Source organism: Lycium barbarum, chromosome 6 (assembly GCF_019175385.1).
Source record: "Lycium barbarum isolate Lr01 chromosome 6, ASM1917538v2, whole genome shotgun sequence".
Taxonomy (NCBI): Eukaryota; Viridiplantae; Streptophyta; class Magnoliopsida; order Solanales; family Solanaceae; genus Lycium; species Lycium barbarum.
This window is the reverse complement of record NC_083342.1, coordinates 89676923-89687493: the sequence shown is the minus strand read 5'-3', so window position 1 is coordinate 89687493 and position 10571 is coordinate 89676923.

The window sequence follows — 10571 nt, the reverse complement described above, 5'->3', positions numbered from 1 at the left end:
TTTTTCTAGAACATTCATGAGAACCGAGGTTTAGTGCATGTCCATAAAAGCACTTTGTTAGTATCGCGGAGTTTGCTTAAAACTGAGGATATTATATATGTTATGGGGGTCTCAACTCATGTCCATCTAGTTCATGAGTACTTCAATTTTTGGATATGTGTTGTTGCCTCATTTCACTACGTGTTAATTCAAATCAAAAGATATTGACACTTAAGTACATGGTCCTTCTTTTGCCCAGAAATTATTCTTATTCTTTACCATTGCATTAGTGTGGGATTGCTGGAATTCCTATATGGGTAATGCAATTGGTACAATATGAATTGTCTTGATTCATTCCCTTGGTAAACGTGATTCATTCTTTTGGTTAAAGTGATTCATTCTCTTGATTAAAGTGATTCATTCTCTTGGTTAAAGTGATTCATTCCCTTAATTAAAGTGATTCATTCTCATTTATTTCGTTCATATTTCTTGTGGTGTATTCATTTTATGAACGTTAGGGGATGTTTCTGATCCTAGTCTACCTATATATTTCGGTGGATACTTCTTTTGAGAGTACACCGAAAAAGCACATCTCTTCTTCTACTTCAATGTTACCATTTTCTTCCGATTTTCTGGGCAATCAGTTTTGAGCAAACTACAAACTTCCAGCCACTAGTGCAAGTGTTTGGGAGTGCTATGGAACCTTAGGGAGTGACCCGCCTTAATGATTTGCACCGGAGTCGGGCCGAAATCGCTTTCAAGGCAATGACTTACCACGACACAGCGGTGATTCGATAAATTGATTCTATCCTTTTGTTCATTTTACTGATTAAAATGGTCAATATTCCAACAAAAATAAGTCGGATTACATTGGAACTTACTGTTGGGTTTAAGTTGGTATGAATGGAAAAAAGAGTGAATGAGAGATGGAGACAAAGAAATGGAGGAAAATAAAAATTTGAATAAAGTTTTTTTTTGTTTTTGTTATAGGAACTTTGTCCCTCGTTGATTAAAGAGAGAAAATGTTTTATGGTTATCTATAAAACATTTCTTCTAGTTTTTGAAGGGTTGAAAAGAAGACACGTCTCACGTTATATGGCTTTGGCTTTGATCTTGGTCATATAATCTGATTAATTGATAACCTTTTTGGACCAATTAAATCTCTTTAATTTTAGTTTCGCGGGATATTAATTTTTCATTGCGAGATTAATTAATTTTCCGATTTAATTTAAATTCGGTATTTTCTCTTTCAATAAAGACACGTGGTCTTTTTTCGAACAAGTACCATTTCTGAATAGTCACAGCCTATTTCCGAACAGGTATTTTCGTACCTTTGAACTCCAAATCGTGGCTATAAATAGAAAGACATTCGCCTTAGGTTTCTCGAATTTATGCACTTCTTCTGCATATTTTCTTACAAACAAAATAGAGTGTTTGTGTGATTCATGATTGTCTTCAAGTTCGACGAAGTTATTAACGTTTGATGTACCACTTCAATAACAGGTATATTCATTTTATCTTGGAATGAAATAATCCAACACTTTTAAAAAAAAAAAAAATTGTTTTTTCTATTACATAGTGGGTAGGAGAAGGGAAAATGGGGAAGGGGATAATAATGTGGAAATTCGAACCCTCACCAACAACGTGAGAGTTCAGGTAGCCAACCAATTGAGCTACAAGGAGATTAAATTCCTTAAGGACACATAATGAATTTTTTGAACTCGGATAATTAATTAACTTTCTTTTTTCATTTTTATTGTAATTCAAATTATTTCGTATATTCTGATTACTACTTGAATACGGGATAACAAACACTTAATTACATGGACATTCTGACACAGTTAGGATCCATTTGCTCTGTGTATTGGGCTAAATTTTTACAACCTAGCTGGACCAGTACCATTAAGCCACGTGGCTAAGTGGATAAGTCAAGGATGAGTTAGCACTTAGTGTCACCGGAAGTAATTTCATTATACCGGAAGTAATTTCATTTTATACCAGAAGTAATTTCATTGCACCGGACGTACCGCTTGGTCCGAAAGGCTGTTGGAATAACTCCGGAGGGGAGCTCAACGGGCGGCCGTTACGGATTGGGTTGAACGTTATCTTCTGGTGTTATTAGACTTAATGGTCCTCTTTATTGCTTATTATTATTACACAATTAATACTCATTATGGGCAGGGGCATAATACATGGAATATGTGCCCCTAGTTCTTAGTATAAATAGGGATTGTCATTCCCATTGTAAGGACACGAAATTCAAGAGGAATACATAACTCCCATATACAGTTGCTCCATTTTAAAGTTTTTTTTCTACTCTACTAAGTCATCAATCATAAGCTTGGCCGGAGGAACTAATACCAGCTTCAATCGAGGCTCAGGCTATTCTTAACCTTGTTTTGCTTTATTTTATTTTAATATAATCTATTTGCATACTGTACTAATTTACTGGTCACTTTGATCCACGTGTCCTTGACCACAAACACGAATTCAACTTAACCGATTTCCCGGTAAACAGTCTGGCGCCCACCGTGGGGCCACGACAGTTGTGGCTGTCACTATGACCATCATTTGTCTTGCTAGCTTTTCTTGTGTTTCGTGTTTTCCTAAGCATCCATTAAAGGTATGACAGGAGCAAACGATAACACGAATACTAGAAACAATTTAGGGAACGTTCTGCTAGGTCCGGACGGGGTGCCCCTCCAAGTACCATTGGGTGGTTTGCACTCTCAAGATCCAAACGGGGATGCAACAGGAAGGGAGCAGGACTGCTACACCACCGAAGACAACATTCGTACCGACGAGACTGATGGAGACTCAATGCAGATCCTAAGGGAGTGATATTACTCGATGAGGGAGGAGATGGATCAGATAAGATAAACCACCGCGTCCCTTACATTCGATCCTCAAGTTAGAGTCCCAGCTCCCGACGTAGTCACCACAACTCCTACCGGTGGAATCGCTGCCGCCGTCGGTAGCGGTCAGACCGTAGGAAGGAACAGTGATGCCTCCGACAGTGAATCCGTTCCCGATGATCCCTTCCAAGCCAAAGTCTAGCGGTTAATAAGAGAAATCACTGGGAAAATAGATCAAACTTCCAAGAAAGACGAGAAGAAAGCTAAGGAGTTCCAAAGGCCTTTGAGCCAAATTCCTGGGGCTCTCCCGGTTATCGAGGGCCCCGACGAAAGAAAATACATACAACAAGAGTAAAAACCTGAAGCCACTCCAGAGTTGATCCCAAAGAGGTTCAAGATACCCCACATTCCCAAATATGACGGGACGATAGATCCACAGGAACATATCATGGCTTGCACAATGGCGGTTAAGGGCAACGACTTGAAGGAGAAGGAAATCGAGTGAGTCCTAATTAAGAAATTCAGAGAGACTCTCGCTCAGGGGGCTCTGACATGGTATTCCCAACTGCCGGAGCATTCAATCAACTCCTTTGCCATGCTGGCTGATACATTCATCAAAGCTCACACTGGTGCAAGAAAGGTAAAAACCAGGAAGGCGGACATCTTTCGCATCAAGCAGGGAGAATATGAGCACCTCCAGGACTTCGTTACACGGTTCCAGAAGGAACGTATGCTTCTACCTACTGTGCCGGACGATTGGGTAGCCGAAGCTTTCACCGAGGGATTGAACCCCTTATGTTCAGATGCTTCCAGAAAGCTCAAAAAAAACCTTCTAAAGTCCCAAGCTACTACTTGGGAAAACGTGCATAACAGATATGAGTCAAAGATCCGGGTCGAGGATGACTTGCTGGAAGCTCCCTCAATAAATCTCCCTGCCAAGATGGACAAGCGCTTTGGGCCAAATCAAAATTCATCGAAGAATCGTTTCCAACCATACCCACCTCCGGAAGCGACTAGTAGAGGGTCAGGCTACTGACTGTTGGAAACACCACATGTAAACAAGAAGGAGAACCCCGAGAAGAACAGTCGCAGGCTACAGCGTAAAAATAATCCTTTCGGGACCGCTTCGAAGGGGACAGAGTATCCTAAACTCGCAGATTATAACTTCACCATCAACGAGGCTCAAATGGTGCTCGGGTTGAAAGCCCATCCAACATCACAACCTTCTAAACCATTTTGGTCGGATCCTAGTACTCGAGATCAGAAGGTTTGGTGCAAGTTCCTTGGGACCCAAAGGCATAAACCATAAATTGCCGACACCTCCAGGAGAAAGTGACCAATATGCTCGCCAGGGGACATCTTCGGGAGCACCTCAGTGAAAGGGCAAGGAATAACTATGGTAGAGCTAGATCAGACGAAGAAAGAGGTGTACCCGGTGCTCGATCACATGTAATTGACATGATTTTTTACGGATCCATGATTGTTAGGACAAACTTCACCGCATCCAGGAAGATGAAGATTTCGATAGCATATGAAAAAAGAATTCAGGACTTCACAAATGAGGACCTGATTACCTTCTCTAACAACGATGCGGGGGGCGTTATTTTACCTCACAATGACGCCTTGGTTATCACCGTGCTTATTAGTAGCTGTCGGGTAAGGAGAGTGATGGTTGATCCAGGGAGCTAACATTCTCCGCTAGAAAGTAGTAGAGGAGATGGGTCTTCTGGAGAAAATCATACCGGCAACAAGGACTCTTGCTGGCTTTAATATGTCCAGTGAAACTACCAAAGGCGAGATCGACTTGCAAGTGGAAGCAGGAGGGATCGTCAAGGTAACAAAGTTTTACGTAATCAACGGTGATATGCGATATAACATAATCTTTGGGAGGCCTTGGCTCCATGATATGAAGGTCGTCCCTTTAAGACTTTCCTTGCTGCTCAAATTTCCTACTTCAGAGGGGATCAGGCAGATCCGAGGGGAGTAGCCAGCGTCGAAGGAAATGTCCGCGATCGAGGAGCCCGCAGGAGTTGAAAGTTCAGCCATACCTGATCAATAGCAATTACAGGATCTAGAGCCCACATCAGACGTAGTTCAGAAGGTTCCGTCGGATAACAAGAAGGATTTGGGACCAGAAGAGGTTGAAGACGAATACAGAGTCCCGAGATACTTCTAGCCACCTGATGATTCAGATGCCACCAAGTCTACGGTTAAGGAGCTCGAAACGATCGCATTGCATCCGAATCAACCGGAACGAAAGGTATACCTGGGCACGGTTCGGTTCTAACCCCGGAGCTCAGGGAAATAATACTTAATTATTTAAGAGATAACAGTGACTATTTTTCCTGGTCCCATAAGGATATGATAGGTATACCCTCAGATGTGGCAACCTACAAGCTCGGGCTGGACCTCAGCTTCCCACCTGTTCGCTAGAAGAAATGGCCCATTGTTGAAGTCCGTAACAGGTTTGTCAAGGAAGTGGTAACCCGTTAGTTAAATATAAGATCTATTCAGGAGGTAAAATATCCGGACTGGTTGGCGAACGTAGTCTAGTACCTAAAAAATGGGCAATAAATTTAGAATGTGCATAGACTTTAAAGACCTTAACAAATCTTGGCCGAAGGATTCATTTTCGCTTTCGATCTTCGATCAAATGATCGATGTCACAGCCGGTCATGAAGTAATGAGTTTTCTCAATGGTTACTCCGAGTATAACCAAATAAGGATGCACCCGAAGGACCAAGAGAACACTGCCTTCATCACCAATTTTGGTACTTATTGTTACAATGTAATGCTCTTTGGGTTAAAGAATACTGGAGCCACTTACCAGATGCTCGTGAACAAAATGTTTCTGAAATAAATAAGCAAAACGATTCAGTCCGGGTGTAGCTCCCCAAGCCGAAAAGGAAGCCTACTTGGTACCGGGGGCTGCACTCAGAGTGTGGATGCTCTATACTGATGAGGTGTCCAACGTAAAGAGAATGGGGCTGGGTGTCGAGGCGGGAGAAATCCTGAGGCAAACAATTAGTAGCGTGCCTCTAACTAATAATGAAGCTGGTATGAAGCTTTGATTGCAGGTCTCGAGCTAGCCCGGGGACTAGGTGCAGAAGTCATCGAGGCAAAGTGTGACTCCTATTGGTCGTAAATTAAGTACACAAAGTGTTCGAAGCCAAAGAGGAGCGCATGCTATGGTACCTAGAGAAGGTGCTAAAGTTTCTTACTCGATTTCAAAAATGGACTGTGGTGCACGTGCCTAGAGAAGAGAATGTAGAAGCTGACGCACTCGCCAACTTGGGCTCTTCAACGGAGTCATCAGGCTCGAATTCTGAATCAGTGGTCCAATTACTGCACTTGGCATTGGACCAGACAGGTTATGATGAGATCATTCTACAAGCCTGGTTTGGGATTGGAGGAATGAATTCCTGGACTATATCGATCACGGGAAGCTACCAGAGGATTTGAAAGTATCACGGGCTCTACGAGCTAAGGTAATTTGATATTGCGTTGTGGACGGTTTGCTTCACCGGAGATGTTTCTTTGGTCCAATAGTGAGATGTATTGGGTTTGAAAAGTCTGTTTATGTAATGTGAGAGGTCCATGAAGAGATTTGCGGTAATCATTCGGGCTCGAAGTCACTCGCTAAAAAAATTGCTCTAAGCTGGATATTATTGGCCCAGAATGGAAAAGAATGCAAAAACATTCGTCCGCAAATGCAACAAATGTCAGTAGTATGCCCAAATGCTACATCAACCGAGCGAAGAACTTCATCCGGTGATTTCCCCTTAGCCATTCATAAAGTGGGGATGGACATACTCGGACCGCTACCAGCAGGAACTGGCCAGGTGTATTTCGTACTGATGGTACAAGAAGGTCCGAGAAAAGGAGGTGATCGACTTCATTTAGCAACACATAATCTATCGATTCGGCATCCCAAAGGAGATAACTTGTGATAAAGGCCCATAATTCATTGGGTCCAAGGTCAATAAGTTTCTCGAGAATTTTCACATCAAACACATAACATCTTCTCCGTATTATCCCAGTGGGAATGGTCAGGAAAAATCAACAAACAAAACTGTCATTCATAATTTGAAGGAGAAATTGGAGGACGCCAAAGGAGCTTAGCCATCAAAATTACTGGAGGTGTTTTAGGCTTATAGTTCAACGGCGAAATCTAGCACAGGTGAAACTCCATTCTCCCTAGTATATGGGGCGGAGGCATTGATTCCTGTAGAAGTAGGTACTCCCAGTCCAAGCTACGATCGGGCATAAGAGCAACCCAATATAGAGGTAATGCTGGCGAAATTGGAATTACTAGAAGAACATAGAGATTTGGCATATGTTCGGATGATCACCCAAAAGCAGCAGACGGAACGTACTACAACCGTCGAGCTAACCCACAGCACCTTAAAGTCAGGGACTTGGTACTTCAGAAGGTAAGGAACAATACTTGAGATGCCAATACTGGAAAGCTCAGACCAAATTGGGAAGGTCCCTACAAGGTAACTGACATTACAGGCAAAGGGTCGTACCAGCTGGAAGATGGCGATGGAGACAAGGTCCAAAGCAATTGGAATGTTAGCTTTCATAAAAGGTATTATGTCTGACCGGAGAGACCATTACTGGCGGTATTGCACTCTTTTTTCCTTCGTCCATTTTTGTCACAATTAGGTTTTTCCGGGAAGGTTTTAAATGAGGCAGCGCCGTTTGGTTATTCAAACATTTTCCCGGAGGCATTCACAAATGGTTGGAACCTCATTATTTACTCCAAAACACTGAGGGTTGTATATATACATGCGTTAAGGCTTGGCCATAAGCAAAAGGCCAAAAACCAAAAAGTCGGAATGTTCAAAACTATAGTCATAACAGGGGAGTGCCCGGTCAAAGAAATAAACATGTAATCGAACTGACCACACTAGATGGCAGCTGTGCTTATGTTATATATGTCAAGTAAAGGTTAAGGAAATCAATAAAATTTTCCTTCTTTTGAAAAATCTTTGCCACGAAAAGCGAATACATTAAACAGATGTAACGTTAAGCATACCGAAAACTTGTGCCAAAACGAATTGGAGATGTCCTTTTCTAAAGCACCAAAAAGGACCTCTTTTATGTTAATAAAACTTCTTCCAAAAGGTGAAAGAGGAAAGAAGGTTAGAATTCAGACATAATAGTAACCGAACAAAAATTTGTCCGGTATGGAAACTGGAACGTCAATTATTAAGCCTCGCAAGGGACTAGCAATTTGAAAGAGTGAGAGAAAAAAATAAACGACTAGAATTTTTTAGACTTAAGAATCTCAGCATCGGTCGTGTTAGCCTTCGAAGCAATCGCAAGGTTAAAGCTATTCTGACCGAAGATCCGAGGCTTTAAAATCTCAGGCTCAGTCATATGATCCTTCGAAACAAGGATTAATAAGTCTGAGCCACAGAAATGAAAAAAGCAAAAGCTAAAAAAAGCACAAGTTATAAAGATAAGTGCATTGCATTAACAGTCTCCCCGAGCTTGTAACACCCGAAGGGAAAAAGCAAAAAGAAATAAGCCGGTAGGCCCGACTTCATAAAAGACCAATCAACGCTAAAAGTGTTTGTCTAAAATAAATATATTAAACATGGGCACGCAAGCCCGAGAAATTGATAATTCTTAAGATTAAAAGGAGGGTGGATTGCTCCCGTCATGGGGAAGGGTCCTAGGTTCCTTGCTGTCAAAGCAACTGTCCTCAGAAGATCAAAAGTTCACCATTGCAGATTCGGCGAACACAAAGTCCACATCAGCTTCCAACAGGGCTTCGGAGAGATCCAGTTTATTGTCTAAAGCTTCTTGAAAGGCGTCCTTGCAAGACTTCAAAATGGCAAGGTCAAGAACCAAGCTGGATTTCTGCTGTTCGGCAACTTAACGCTGCTGCAGTCTCGCCCATCACGCTCGAAGACCGGCTCGAGAAACCTCGGAACATTTCAGTTTCTCTTGAGCGGTCTTTAAATCACTCTCCAAGCGTCGAACCCTTACCTGAAGGTTTTGTTGATCAGAGTCTTTGGCCTGAAAAGCCCCCTCTCTCTCGTTCAAACTTTGTCTTAACTCATCATAACTTAGCCACAGGGAATGCTTCAAGGACTCCAACTCACGACACCTTATCAAGAGCGCCTTTACGTCACGATGAAGTTAGCGGTTCTTCGCGACCATTAAGTTTTCTGCCGGCATTTTCCCCGCTTCAGCTATGGCAATGGTGGTCGTGGCATAGCTAGAAAGGATTTGCTCTGCAAGCTGTGCTAGTAATGTTCTCAAGTTTTTGCCAAGGGACTCCGGCTGAACAGAGCTCTCCCCGGGATCACTGGTGTTCAGGTATGTTTCTAGGGGATTGGGACAGGCTTGCCCTCGGTCATGTTCAAAAGGCTCCGCTCCTCCAGGGGCAGGGAGGTTCTCATCATCATCATCAAATTTCACCATACCTCGGCTGGCTTGCACTTCCGTCCATGCTTTAAGAAGGCGGCGCCGGGTCCTCACGTGGGAACCTATCCCTTCGGCCGATGACCCAACAGGTTGCGGAGGGCTACGTACCCTGCGCTTCCGGTTGCCTAAGTTTCGAGTGGCGGCAGTCATGATGTTGGAGAAAGTAGTTTCACTCGAGGGGATTTTCCGAGCGGATGACCGCCTTGTGGGGATGCATGTACAATACTAAAATATGTTCTTAAGGAAAGGAGAAGAGGCACACACGAGAGATTTGTGCGTGGATTTCATTGTCTTACCATGGTTCTTTCCCCTCCAACATTCAGCAATAAGGCTTTTCCAAGTCCTGGTTAGCCCCAAAGTAGCGCGCAGCAGGTCCATCGCCCAATTGAACAATCCATGCACATAGCCTGGCACTATAGAGGCGGCTGTAAAATAGAAGAAAGTTATACGTCGGCGCCTATAAAAAGTACGGGCAAGGAAAACGTAGTGGATTCAGACCTACGAGTATGGTTCCAGGGAAGCACAGTGGAGAATATCTATTCAAATCGTAATGAATCGGTCATACCAGCCTAGGTCGAAGTCATCCTCGACACTGGTTATCAGCCCGCGGGAGCCCGAGGGAACAAATGGACCATTCCGCCCCAGAATAGACATGGTGAATAAAGTTGCACCAAGTGGTCGATAGTAAAGGCGAGCCCAACACGGTCAGCAAGGTCCTGCATGTAGTAAATAGTCCTCCATAGTTAGGGGCAAGTTGGCCTAGGCAGACCAAGTATCTTCGGCAGAAGGTCTCAATCAAATGAGGAACCGGCAGCGAGAACCCGATGGTGAAAATATAAGTGTGTACCATGAAGTATCCCTCAACGTGGTTTGTCATCCTTCCTTCCGTGCCAATCGGGAGGGCCACAACTTCGGGTCCCCAATTACAATCCTCAAGTACTTGAGGAAGATTTTCGTTGGTTATCAGCAAGCTGATCTCGCCTACTGATACATGACATGTGTCAATTCAGAAGTCTCTTAAATATTCACAGTTTAGCGGCAGGATCTCTGCTGTGAGGAACCCCAGGTCGATTTCTATGGTTATAGAAGCCTCAGATGCTTTCCCTTGCCTTTGGGAAGGGGAACTTTCAGAGGAACAAGAAGAGAAAGGAAGTGAATGTGTAGGGTTGTTCAATGCTAGTGCCATGAAGGGAATTGGCTGAGTTTTCCTTAGGGAGAAATTTATGGCTTTTTGTAAGGAAAGGTTGATGCGTAAAAGGAAGAAAATAATTCACTCGAATGAGGTGAATATGGAAA